Raw genomic sequence first — 14,838 nt, 5'->3', positions numbered from 1 at the left:
CAGTATGACGACACACGCACGCACGCACATACACACTTACACACACATAGCAGCTAAACCATGCATCATAGCCTGACCCAGAACCCAGTTAGTTAATGAGGATTTATTCCCGTCACTGCTCAACATGGCCACAATACTTAACATAATGTTTAACCATTACACTGTATTTCTCTCTGGTCTCTATTTATCTTTAGGGGGCTGTGAATATTCATAGTCATTATGAGGGATTCATCAAATGGTCAATCAACTACAAAGACCACCACAAAGGGCCTCCATTAACTAGTTTCCAAAGCCAGGGGGAGTTGATGGGAAGATGTTCTCTGTTGTGGTTGCTGTGGGTGGTTGGGTGCTGACGACGGACCCATAGGTCTGTGGATGGGTACCAACTACACTGGGAGCCCATTAGGGGCACATGTGACTTTAATCAGGCTCTCTGATTGGTTCAACTCTATTCTAACACATCCTGCCAATTGTTCTCATGCACACCATAGTAATTTATAGGATCTCTGTGTGATGCACACTCACTGAATCACATTGGGAGAATCCTGAATATTATGCATGTGCCTGGACATGTACTCAATAAAAAACAACCACACAATGTGAGTAAATATGATCATGAATATGATCGTGTGCTCATTATATCGACTATACTGAAGTATTGACCCACTGCACTAAAATCCAATACCATACACAGAGTACAATGACTATGACTATGCACAATGACTATGACTATTCACAATGACTATGACTATGCACAATGACTATGACTATGCACAATGACTATGACTATGCACAATGACTATACTAAACACATATAGTATACTGTAGTGAAAATGAGAATACTGAACAAAGCTTAGAGAGAGAGAGAGACTGTTTTCTCACAGTAATTAGTGACCAAGTCAATTAGCCAGGATCTGTTTGCATCTGAGTTGTTAACCAATCAAATGAATCAGCCCATAAAGAGACACAGAGACAAATGTTTACCCTAAAAAGCCAATGGCTCCCCAAGACCAGCTGACGTTCCCACACATCTCTTCTCTCTCCTCTGAAAACTACACACATACATTATGGTATAGGTCCAGCTGCAATTTATAATATATATATATTATATTCCTTGATTACACACTAGGCTACACTTACTGCTATCCACTCACTAGGCAAACCTGGCTTTTATTCAAGATCCAAATAACTTGATTCGACTGATTATGCCAACTCCTGAACTGGAGACAGAGAGCAAATCAGTTCAGTCCAGATCAGAGGTATTATCAGCTGATGCCTCCCTGTATGGGATGGATATGAAAAAAGAGTGACACTGTGACCACTTGGCTATGTGTTGCATAGAGTCTAACTCCAGCCTCTCTCCTGTTGGGCAAGGCCTTAAACTCGGTGACCCTCCAGCTCATGTGAACCTCCAGGCTATGAAGTAGAACAGAGTGCTTGCTCAGTGAGTCAGCCTGGCCGAGAGAGAGAGAGAAAGAGAGAGAGAGAGCTGTATGTCTGCTCAGCTGAGGAAACACATAACCTAATAGAGCCATAATGGAGGACTGGGCAGACACAGACCGCAAAGAAACGGAGGCTGTCATACCGTGGCAGTTCAAAACGACTCACGCCCTAAAAAACAAGACATTATTGTTCAAAGCTATGCGGAGCAAAACCGTACGGCTAAGAGGGACTGGGTGGAAATGATTAGCCTATACACCACATAGCATATCAAATTATACCGTTGCACATTCTAGGGTGTATGTGACTCAGCACTCAGTACTGGCCACACAGTTCTGCTCCAGCTCCACAGCCTGGAGCCTCCGCTCTAGTCTGGTCTTGTAGCCCAGCTGATGTGGCCTGACCCTGGTCTGGCGCAGAGTTGTGGTCAGAAGCGGGCTGACAGATAGAGACTCAGCCCGTGCTCTTTAGGTACATTCCTCTGATGTGAAACGCATTTGAAATGCAAACCAGCAACCCCAAAACCACAGTGTGCCCAGCACTATGGAAGTCCACTGTGTGCTCGCCCCAAACACAAACAAATAGACTGTGGCCACGGTAACGGGACACATCCCAAAAGCCCCTCCAACGCCGAGGATCATGGGAGCCAAAGAGGGAGGCTTGGCTGAGTGCACTGCTGTGATGTGTAACGGTCCACACCACTCTCCCTCCCTCCCCTATGACGACTACCAGTAGTAATGTATGCCTTCTATCTTGATTTAGGCCAGTCCAATTTGCAATAACATAAACAGTCACAGACAGAAACATTGGGTAATAATTCAGAGATAATCTGAGATGCAAAATATATTTGAAAGGTCTACGGACAGGTGTGTCTGAGAATACACTTATATTGTTGCTTCCTAAGTGGATTTTTTTGTGCTTTCCCCTGAAGGCCACAAATCCACAGACCATATTACTTTTATCCTGTTTCATTATCTGCTCCAGGCTCTTAGTGATGACACACAAATACATTGTACTGAAACTCTCTCAACCCAACAGACGATAATTATCTCCCATTAAAAACTCAATTATTACAGACAGCAATCAGATTTTTTTTAAATGCCTGCCAATGTGCAATTATGAGCCATGCCGCTCACAGTCCTAAATCCAGCTGGAATCCAGCAGTGTAATTAACATACTTTTCTGTCTCACTCAGGAGGATTCTTTTCCCAAACATATGAGAGAACAACAAGAGTCCATAACAAGGGTGCAGCCGGTCTGCTACATTGAGCAGTAAAACCAAGCCAAAGATGGATAGCTTAAGAGCAGTTAACCTTTCAGAGGTTGTTGTTTTTTTTCTGTCAAAACATTAAACATTTTATTTTAGAGCATCGCCCTCTTGGGGTGTTTGTGACAGGGAGTTTGTGGCAACGGAGGGATGATGCAGCATGGGAAAAAAGGAGATTGATTAACTAGCACAGCTATGAGCTCTGTGTTGTCTGGCTCTGGCCTGTGAGGCTTTCTGTGTTGCTGTTGTTGCTGTGTTCATGAAGTGCTTTGGTTCAGTGTTTAGTCTTGTTTTTCAATAGCTTGCATCTCATAGCGATAGTGTCTGTAACCTCGAGTGCTAAGAGACAAATCAGCTCTGTGCTGCTGAACTCCAGGATCCAGTTTCCCTGCCAGGAATGAGCAGCAGAGACAGGGCATGGGGCCTCCCGAGTGGCGCATGCACGCTGACTTCGGTCGCCAGCTGTACTGTGTTTCCTCTGACACATTGGTGCGACTGCCTTCCGGGTTAAGCGAGCTTTGAGTCAAGAAGCAGTGCGGCTTGGCAGGGTTGTGTTTCGGAGGACGCACGGCTGTCCACCTTCGCCTCTCCCTAGTCCGTACGGGAGTTGCAGCGATGGGACAAGACTGAAACTACCAATTGGATATCATGAAAAAGGGGTAAAAAGTACAAAACATTTTTTTATAATTGATTTAAAAAAGACACAGGGGATGGCGTGGTGCTACATCGCATACCCACTGACTTCACCTGGCTAGTTGACGGAAATGATCTGTTCTGAGAAACATCACTCAGGACACCAGTGGTTTTTACTTCCATAGCACTGGACTGGACAGCATCACAATAATTGTACCCGCCAGCCAACGACTTCCCACTTAAAACCAGGGCCACGATGAATCTGGCTATAACCTGGGTCTAGACCTCAGTCTAGTGAGGCAGCCAGGCACATGGCACTCTTTATGGTCAAAGAGGAGAGTTAGATGAAAAAGCCGCCGCTGAATTACTCCTGTGATTTCTGTTTTATGAGGTTGTTATGTAACAGAAGACACTGCGTGCCAGAGATGCCTGGGGCCATTGGGGGGCCTGGAGGGTCAGAGTTCACCCCTGTACCTGACATCCCTGATGACAGACGGCAGGCAGGGGGAACACCTGGATGTGCAGCGAGGAGCGGGGAGGCCCTGGCATTTACCATGTTCAAAATGCACCAACTTGACTCTGTCCATCAATCAGGAAAACTGCTTGTTCCTGAGGGGGTGAATGTGTATGTGGGTGGTATGTATGTGAGTGGGAAGAAAGGGGGGTTAACACTTTCACTTTAGCTTCTCTGACTAATGGTGTCCTCTTTAACATCAGTCATCCTCAGATGTCCCAAATGACCTGAGCCTCACAGCTCATTTGGGTCATTAGTACTGGATCTTCCTTTAGAATACTAAGAAAACATAATTGGCATTTACTTTCTCCACCGCAGGGAAATTAACTAAGGACTCTTTTTCCCTGACCCAAGGGAGCGTCAGGGATAAGCCTCAGTCTGCGTGACTGACTGGGTGATCTAAATAGAACAGAGGAGGCTGCTGAGGGGAGGACGGTCTTAATAAAGGCTGGAATGGAGAAAATGGAATGGCATCAACTACATGGATACCACGTGTTTGGTGTGTTGGATACCATTCCATTGCAGCCATTATTATGAGCCGTCCTCCCCTAGCAGCCTCCTCTGAAATATATATGTCTCTTCTAATGGACTACAGCGAAGAACAAGACCATCCGCTGTGTCAGGATGTTAGATAATATTGAATCACAAATCACTACTGCCCCCCCCCTCTCTTTCTCTCTCAATTCAATTCAAAGGTCTTTATTGGCATCACTGCCAAAGCATGTGAAATACAGTATCAGTTTTTGCAAAGTTGTCATCAAGGCAAAGGGTGGTTACCTTGAATAATCTCAAATATAAAATATATTTTGATTTGTTTAACACTTTTTTGGTTACAACATGATTCCATGTGTTATTTTATAGTTTTGATTTCTTCACTATTATTCTACAATGTAGAATATAGTAAAAATAAAGAAAAACCCTTGAATGAGGAGGTGTGTCCAAACTTTTGACTGGTACTATAGATAATAAACAAAAGGGAAATAAACAATAAAAAACAGTAAACATTTCAAATGTCATATTATGGCTATATACAGTGTTGTAATGATGTGCAAATATTTAAAGTACAAAAGGGAAAATAAATAAGCATAAATATGGTTGCATTTACAATGGTGTTTGTTCTTCACTGGTTGCCCTTTTCTTGTGGCAATAGGTCACAAATCTTGCTGCTGTGATGGCACACTGTGGTATTTTACCCAATAGACATGGGAGTTTATCAAAATGTGATATATTTTCGAATTCTTTGTGGGTCTGGTCATACATTTGGCAGGAGGTTAGGAAGTGCAGCTCAGTTTCCACCTCATTTTGTGTGCACATAGCTTGTCTTCTCTTGAGAGCCAGGTCTGTCTATCGTGGCCTTTCTCAATAGCATGGCTATGCTCACTGAGTCTACACATAGTTAAAGCTTTCCTTAATTTTGGGTCAGTCACAGTGGTCAGGTATTGTGCCAATGTGTACTTTCTGTTTAGGCCAAATAGCATTCTCATTTTTTCTGTTTTTTTATAAATTCTTTCCAATGTGTCAAGTAATTATCTTTTTGTTTTCTCATGATTTGGTTGGGTCTAATTGTGTTGCTGTCCTGGGGCTCTGTTCACAAACACAAACAGACCCCACAGAGCCCCAGGACAGCTTGCTTAGGGGACTCTTCTCCAGGTTCATCTCTCTGTAAGTGATAGCTTTGTGATGGAAGGTTTGGGAATCACTTCCTTTTAGGTCGTAGAATTGAACAGCTCTTTTCTGGATTTTGATCATTAGCGGGTATCGGCCTAATTCTGCTCTGCACGCATTATTTGGTGTTTTACGTGTTTTTTAATTTGGTGTATATTCCATTTTGTGAATTCTTGGTTGGTGAGCGGACCCAAGACTTCACAACCATAAAGGGCAATGATTCAAGTATTTTTTGCCAGATCCTAAATGGCATGTGAAATTGTATGTTCCTTTTCATGGTGTAGAAGGCCCTTGCCTTGTCTCTCAGATTGTTCACAGCTTTGTAGAAGTTACCTGTGGTGCTGATGTTTAGGTATGTATAGTTTTTTTGTGTGCTCTAGGGCAACGGTGTGTAGATGGAATTTGTATTTGTGGTCCTGGCAACTGGACCTTTTTTGGAACCCTTACTGAGATGTACTGTCAGGGCCCAGGTCTGACAGAATCTGTGCAGAAGATCTAGGTGCTGCTGTAGGCCCTCCTTGGTTGAGGACAGAAGCACCAGGTCATCCACAAACAGTAGACATTTGACTTCAGATTCTGGTAAGGTGAGGTCAGGTGCTGCAGACTATTCTAGTGCCCTTGCCAATTCGTTGATTTACACAGTGGCTAGTGAAAGTATTCACCCCCTTGGCATTTTTCCTATTTGTTGCCTTACAACCTGGAATTAAAATTGATTTTTGGGGGGTTTGTGTCATTTGATTTACACAACATGCCTACCACTTTGAAGATGCTAAATATTGTTTGTGTGTGAAACAAATGAGAAATAAGACAAAAAAACTGAAAACTTATGTGTTTCCTGAAAAGCGTGCATAACTATTCACCCCCCCAAAGTCAATACTTTGTATAGCCACCTTTTGCAGCAATTACAGCTGCAAGTCTCTTGGGGTATGTCTCGAGAAGCTTGGCACATCTAGCCACTGGGATTTTTGCCCATTCCTCAAGGCAAAACTGCTCCAGCTCCTTCAAGTTGGATAGGTTCCTCTGGTGTACAGCAATCTTTAAGTCATACCACAGATTCTCAATTGGATTGAGGTCTGGGCTTTGACTAGGCCATTCCAAGACATTTACATGTTTCCCCTTAAACCACTCATATGTTGCTTTAGCAGTATGCTTAGGGTCATTGTCCTGTTGGAAGGTGAACCAGTCTCAAATCTCTGGAAGACTGAAACAGGTCTCCCTCAAGAATTTCCCTGTATTTAGCGCTATCCATCATTCCTTCAATTCTGACCAGTTTCTCAGTCCCTGCCGATGAAAAACATCCCCACACAATAGATATGGTAGGAGAAAATCCAAAGAAAAACCAACCAGATTTTTTTGTTGTTGAGAGAGCTCTTCCAATGGAACGTATAGGGAACATTTTTATCTATCTCCCAGTATGCAATTCCTATGGCTTCCACTGGGGGTCAGTAGTCTTTGTTCAAGATTTCAGGCTTGTTTCTTCCAAAATAAGGAAGAATAATGAGTTTTAGTACAGGGACAGACTTGGAAATTTGTGTATGCGCGTGCAACGATGAGGACACGCACCTGCTAATATCGTTTTCCTATTGAACATACTTCTTTAAGTATGAAATATTATAGTTTAATTGCATTTTAGGGTATCAGAGGATTAAATAGAAATGTATTTTGACTTGTTTTAACAAAGTTTAGCGGTAGCTTTTTGGATTCCTTTCTCTGCATGTTGAACGAGTGGATTACTCAAATCGATGGCGCCAACTAAACAGACTTCTTGGGATATAAAGAGGATTTTATCTAACAGAAGACACTACATGTTGTAGCTGGGACCCTTTGGATGACAAATCAGAGGAAGATTTTCAAAAGGTAAGTGAATATTTAATCGCTATTTGCGAATTTATGAAACCTGTGCCGGTGGAAAAATATTTTGATGTGGGGTGCCGTCCTCAAACTATCGCATGACATGCTTTCGCTGTAAAGCCTACTGTAAATGGGACAGTGCAGTTAGATTAACAAGAATTTAAGCTTTTAACCGATATAAGACACTTGTATGTACCTAAATGTTTAATATCCATAATTTTATGATTATTTCTTTGAATTGCGCGCCCCCCAGTTTCACCGGAAGTTGTCCCGCTAGCGGGACACCTAGCCTTAATTAATTGGGGAGGACAGGCTTGTGACAATGGCTGAAGCGGAATAGGTGGATTGGTATCAAATACATCAAACACATGGTTTCTATGTTTTTGATGCCATTCCATTTACTCCGTTCCAGACATTATTATGAGCCGTCCTCCCCTAAGCAGACTCCACCTGTACAGACTCAGCATGCGACAGAGCTGCAGGAGTTGTGACCAGTTTTTGTTGGTTGTTAAGTCATAGTTGTGTCTAGGGGGGCATATTTGAGAGGAAATGCTGTCACCTCCAGGTAGGTGTTTGTCCCTGTGTCAGGTACTTGTCCAGTTTTACCATTTAGGTTGCCACAGACTAGTACATGTCCCTGTGCCTGGAAATGGTTGATATCCCCCTTTAGGATGGAGAAGCTATCATCGTTAAAATATGGGGATTCTATTGGTGGGGGATATAGGTGGCACACATGAGGAAATGTTTCTCTGTTGAGAAAATGTCTTTATTAATTTCAAGCCAGATGTAAAATGTTTCTGTTTTAACTAATTGACAGTGCATTCGGAAAGTATTCAGACCTTAACTTTTCCACATTTTGTTACGTTACAGCCTTATTCTGAAATTGATTAACCTGTTGGGGGTAGGGGGCAGTATTTACACGGCCGGATAAAAAACCTACCCGATTTAATCTGGTTATTACTACTGCCCAGAAACTAGAATATGCACATAATTATTGGCTTTGGATAGAAAACACCCTAAAGTTTCTAAAACTGTTTGAATGGTGTCTGTGAGTATAACAGAACTCATATGGCAGGCAAAAACCTGAGAAGATTCTGTACAGGAAGTGCCCTCTCTGACCATTCCTTGAGCTTCTTGACTCTGTTTATTGAAGACTGAGGATCTTTGCTGTAACGTGACACTTCCTACGGCTCCCATAGGCTCTCAGAAGGCGGGAAAAAGCTGAATGATGTAATTCCAGCCACTGGCTGAAAAACATTAGCGCTTTTGGCAAGTGCTCTATCAGAGGACAATGGGCTGAGGCGCGTGCACGAGTCGACCCCATGTTTTTATTTTCTTTCGTCTTTGAACCTAAACACAGATTCCCGGTCGGAATATTATCGCTTTTTTACGAGAAAAATGGCATAAAAATTGATTTTAAACAGCGGTTGACATGCTTCGAAGTACGGTAATGGAATATTTAGATTTTTTGTTGTCACGAAATGCGTCGTGCGCGTCACCCTTCTTTACCATTCGGATAGTGTCTTGAACGCACGAACAAAACAGAGGATATTTGAACATAACTATGGATTATTTTGAACCAAACCAACATTTGTTATTGAAGTAGAAGTCCTGGGAGTGCATTCTGACGAAGACAGCAAAGGTAATAACATTTTTCTTATAGTAAATCTGATTTTGGTGAGTGCTAAACTTGCTGGGTGTCTAAATAGCTAGCCCTGTGATGCCGGGCTATCTACTGAGAATATTGCAAAATGTGCTTTCACCGAAAAGCTATTTTAAAATCGGACATAGCGAGTGCATAGAGGAGTTCTGAATCTATAATTCTTAAAATAATTGTTATGTTTTTTGTGAACGTTTATCGTGAGTAATTTAGTAAATTCACCGGAAGTTTGCGGGGGTATGCTAGTTCTGAACGTCACATGCTAATGTAAAAAGCTGGTTTTTGATATAAATATGAACTTGATTAAACCAAACATGCCTGTATTGTATAACATAATGTCCTAGGGTTGTCATCTGATGAAGATCATCAAAGGTTAGTGCTGCATTTAGCTGTGGTTTGGGTTTATGTGACATTATATGCTAGCTTGAAAAATGGGTGTCTGATTATTTCTGGCTGGGTACTCTGCTGACATAATCTAATGTTTTGCTTTCATTGTAAAGCCTTTTTGAAATCGGACAGTGTGGTTCGATTAACGAGAGTCTTGTCTTTAAAATGGTGTAAAATAGTCATATGTTTGAGAAATTGAAGTAATAGCATTTGTAAGGTATTTGAATAACGCGCCACGGGATTCAACTGGCTGTTGAGTAGGTGGGACGATTTCGTCCCGCCGACCCTAGAGAGGTTAAATTCGTTTTTTTCCTTTGTCAATCTACAAACAATACCCCATAATGACAAAGCAAAAACATGTTTTTAGAAATGTTAATACATTTATAAAAAATGTAAAACTGAAATATCACATTTACATAAGTATTCAGACCCTTTACAAAGTACTTTGTTGAAGCACCTTTGGCAGTGATTACAGCTTTGAGTCTTCTTGGGTATGACGCTACAAGCTTGGCACACCTGTATTTGTGGAGTTTCTCCCATTCTTCTCTACAGATCCTCTCAAGCTCTGTCAGGTTGGATGGGGAGCGTCGCTGCACCAGCATATGGTCTCACAAGGGGTCTGAGGATCTCATCTCGGTACCTAATGGCAGTCAGGCTACCTCTGGCGAGCACATGGAGGGCTGTGCGGCCCCCCAAAGAAATGCCACCCCACACCATGACTGACCCACCGCCAAACCGGTCATGCTGGAGGATGTTGCAGGCAGCAGAACGTTCTCCACGGCGTCTCCAGACTCTGTCACGTCTGTCACATGTGCTCAGTGTGAACCTGCTTTCATCTGTGAAGAGCACAGGGCGCCAGTGGCGAATTTGCCAATCTTGGTGTTCTCTGGCAAATGCCAAACGTCCTGCACGGTGTTGGGCTGTAAGCACAACCCCCACCTGTGGACGTCGGGCCCTCATACCACCCTCATGGAGTCTGTTTCTGACCGTTTGAGCAGACACATGCACATTTGTGGCCTGCTGGAGGTCATTTTGCAGGGCTCTGGCAGTGCTCCTCCTTGCACAAAGGCGGAGGTAGCGGTCCTGCTGCTGGGTTGTTGCCCTCCTACGGCCTCCTCCACGTCTCCTGATGTACTGGTCTGTCTCCTGGTAGCACCTCCATGCTCTGGACACTACGCTGACAGACACAGCAAACCTTCTTGCCACAGCTTGCATTGATGTGTCATCCTGGATGAGCTGCACTACCTGAGCCACTTGTGTGGGTTGTAGACTCTGTCTCATGCTACCACTAGAGTGAAAGCACCGCCAGCATTCAAAAGTAACCAAAACATCAGCCAGGAAGCATAGGAACTGAGAAGTGGTCTGTGGTCCACCTGCAGAACCACTCCTTTATTGGGGGTGTCTTGCTAATTGCCTATAATTTCCACCTGTTGTCTATTCCATTTGCACAACAGCATGTGAAATTTATTGTCAATCAGTGTTGCTTCCTAAGTGGACAGTTTGATTTCACAGAAGTGTGATTGACTTGGAGTTACATTGTGTTGTTTAAGTGTTCCCTTTATTTTTTTGAGCAGTATATATATATATATATATATATATATCTGGACCTGCTGTCTTGACCTCTGAATGTTCGGTTATGAAAATGAACATTTGAACATCTTGAATAACGATCTGGCCTTAATGACCAAGTACACTTAAAATATTCACCCGGCCTAGCCAGAAGAGGACTGGCCACCCCTTGGAGCCTGGTTCCCCTCCAGGTTTCTTCCTAGGTTCTTGCCTTCCTAAGGAGGTTTTCCTAGACACTTTGTTTCAGCATCTACATTGCTTGTTCTTTGGGGTTTTAGCCTGGGTATCTGTAAAGCACTTTGTGACAACTACTGATGTATAAATGGATTTATAAAATAAATGTGGTTAATTGATTACTACTTACAGTCGCTAGCAAAAGTCTACACACCCCATGCACAGTCTTCACATTTTTCTGCCTTAAAATTCAAGCTCAAAACTGAATAAATTAGATTTCTTCCCCTACCAATCTACATAACCTACTCCACATCTAAACTGAAAGAAAAATTATAGAACATTTTCCTAAAAAATATTTTGTCTTGATTGCGTATGTCCAGTGGCAAGCATACCCATAACATGATTCTGCCACCACAATACTTGAAAATACAGAGAGTTTCACTCTACAGTATGTTGTGTTGTATTGGATTTGACCCAAGCCTGTAGTATTTCATTTAGGCCAAAATGTTAATTTGCCATGTTGTCTAGCACTATTACTTAACGGCCTTGTTGCAAACAGAATTGTTTATTTGGAATGGATTTTTTAACACAGGCTTCATTCTTCTCACTTTGTCATGCATGCCAGTAATGTGGAGTGAATGCAATGTTGTTGATCCTCTGTATTTTCATGCATTGTGGTGGAAGCATCATGTTATGGGTATGCTTGTCACCGGCAGGGACTGGCGAGTTTGTCAGGATCAAAAGAAATATGAAGGAAGCAAAGCCGGGATAAAAAGTTAGAGGAAACCCTGCCTCAGTCTTCTGAATACCGAACCCTGGGATAGAAATGTATTTTTCAGAGGGACAATTACACAAATGTTTATTCCAAAGACATACCAGAATGGCTTTGCAATAGGTGTTGAGTATTCCTGAATGGGCCAGCCTCATTCCTGACTTAAATTTGCTTGAAAATCAGACACAAGGTTTGAATATTGTTGTCCATCAATGAATCTCAACCAAATTTACAGAGCTTGAGCAATTTTGACAAAACAATGCATAAATGTTGCCGTAAGAGTTGTGCAAAGTTGGTAGATTCTTATTCAAAATGATTCACAGCTGACATGGCTGCCAAAGTCATTTCCACCAAGTCTTAACTGTGGGGTGTGAAGACATGCAATCAAGACATCAAAATGTTCTAGAATTTTTCTTTCACCTTGGAAATGTGGAGTAGGTTGTGTACATTGGCAGGAAACAAATGCAATTTAATCAATTTTTGGATTTCATTTTAACATCAGCAAAATGTGAAGACTGTGTAAGGGGTGTGTAGACTTTCACTTGGCACTGTAACAGCATACTCTCACATTTATGTCAGTTAAGACTAATTAATGCATGTGAGATGACTCTAACACTACATAGCATCATATGTCAAGAGAGAGAGGGGAAACAACTCTGAAACCTGAGACAAATACCTGTCTTTTGTCAGGCTTTGGTGACTGGGAGAACTTCGCTTCCATGGTGGCGTCACTAGGTTACTACTGTTTACCCTCTTTGTGCTCCCCAAGCCTCTGTTATTCCAGCTTTTCTGCTAGGGTGCTGCTCTGTAGGCTGAATAAGGGAGAAGGAAACAGACAGGAAACTGATCCTGACATCCACATTTCATCCCCATGATCAAGGTCAAAGGTGACGGCCATGAACCTGATGAGAGTAAATACAGAAGGTGAGGAGGTGCGGGACAGGGTTTCAGTGGAAGTATGTGCATGTGGGCACGCAAACTATTTCACAATTACCACTAATCTGGAATCTGACCAATGACCTATGTGGTCTAGAATTATGCATGTATGTAAGAGAACATGTACAGAGCTATGAAGCTCTCGGTTGATTACGGTTATGTCCCTCTGTGTGCTTTCATCCCCCCAAACCAAACACACTAACACAGACACACAATGCAAGAGGACTCAGCCATGAGGACCATGTGAAGACCGTTTGATTAAAGTCAGCTGCCAGTGATGCAGCAAGGATGGCATCATCAACAACAAAAACAACAACCACAGAGGCAGTGAGCAGTAAGTCACCTCAGCCCTGACTCTGTCAGGACCCACCCTGGCCCCAGCCTCCCTGTGGGAACACAACCAGTGGTGATTGAGGACTCAATTACTGTGGAATGTCTGCCACAGCACACAATATGACAACGGAGAGCCGGGAAGCAAATCATTCAATACATCGTCACAACAGCAACCTCATTCACTGGCCAAACCTCGCTATTTCCTTTTGGGTTCATCAGACAAAAACAGTTCCCTATTAAACCCATACGGAGACACTTGACCCCATTGGACATTCTTAAACCATTTTTCTGGTGTCATCCTATCTGCCTGGCTGGCTGGGACAATAACACAGAGTAAAAGTAAAGATAACTTAATAGAAAAGGACTAAAAGTGAAAGTCACCCAGCAAAATATTACTTGAGTAAAAGTCTAAAAGTATTTGGTTTTAAATATACTTAGGTATCAAAAGTAAATGTCATTGCTAAACATACTTAAGTATGAAAAGTAAAAGTACATAATTTCACATTCCTTATGTTAAGCAAACCATTTTGTTGTTATTTTAATGAATGGATAGCCAGGGGCACACTCCTTTTGTGTTTAGTGAGTCCGCCAGATCAGGCAGTAGGGATGACTAGGGATGTTCTCTTGACAAGTGCGTGAATTGGACCCTTTTCCTGTACTGCTAAGCCTTCAAAATTAAAATAGTACTTTTGGGTGTCAGGGAAAATGTATGGAGTAAAAAGTACAATATTTTCTTTAGGAATGTAGTGGAGTAAAAGCAAAAAAATGTTAAATAGTAAAGAAAAGTACAGATACCCCCCAAAAAATGACTTAAGTAGTACTTTCAAGTATTTTTACTTAATTACTTTACCTGCTACAACACTGCTCTCCAGTGGTCCCTAAAGGAGTATGGATAATAGTAGTCACAGACTACTAGTCAGCCGTGTTCAATGCTGTTGAATGTTGAGTGAATCGAAATACAATATTAACAAACATTATTACTAACACTGTTTATAATTTCACCCTATTCCATAGCAATGCAAATCTAAATTATTTAGACACCACATGTCAAAATAAAGCAGGGAAGCAATGCCTCATCCTCAGGTAATATGTGAGGAAGACCTCTGTAAAGCAGATCCTGTGGATGCTTACAATGTTGCTATGGTTTTATAATGTTGCTATGGTTTCATCCATAATGCAAAGTGCAACTGTGTAAAAATATGGTAAACTATGTTTGGCGTAATGGGTGTTGTCACCTTTGGTGAACTGAAGGAATGTTTGGATACAAGACACTTCCTCTAGGTGGCAGTGGTTCTCCATAATGTGAGGTGGGTAGCAGAGACAGCATTAGTACAGTATGAGGAGAGGTTTTTCACATGTGCAAACTCACTTATACCCTCTGGGTGAGGTGATATGTGATGCCTGTGTACCATGAGAGGGTTAAACCAACCTATAAGAACAGCTAATACAGAGACAAAAGCCCTCACACAAGCTAAGGCATTTGTCAGTAAGTGAATTGGGTCAAATGGCGGAGGGGGGTGGCGCACGGAGGGGGTGGGGGTGGGGGGGTGTCAGTGAATTGAAACTGTAAAGAGGTCAGCAGAGTGGCTGTGCCCCAGTGTCTCGGTGCCCTCCTCTCCCCAGTGCTTGGCTGGGCT

The 14,838-nt window shown here is 42.4% G+C and overlaps 1 protein-coding gene across 1 annotated transcript in view; it reads right to left on the bottom strand.

Annotated features, from left to right (window-relative positions):
- gpc5b (glypican 5b) overlaps positions 1 to 14,838 on the bottom strand; it is a 74,892-nt gene that overhangs the window by 29,901 nt on the left and 30,153 nt on the right. The gene's annotated exons all lie outside the window — the stretch shown is intronic.

Source organism: Salmo salar, chromosome ssa10 (assembly GCF_905237065.1).
Source record: "Salmo salar chromosome ssa10, Ssal_v3.1, whole genome shotgun sequence".
NCBI classification, from domain to species: domain Eukaryota; kingdom Metazoa; phylum Chordata; class Actinopteri; order Salmoniformes; family Salmonidae; genus Salmo; species Salmo salar.
Note: the sequence above shows the minus strand (reverse complement) of the source record. Positions and strands in the feature narration are given on the sequence as shown.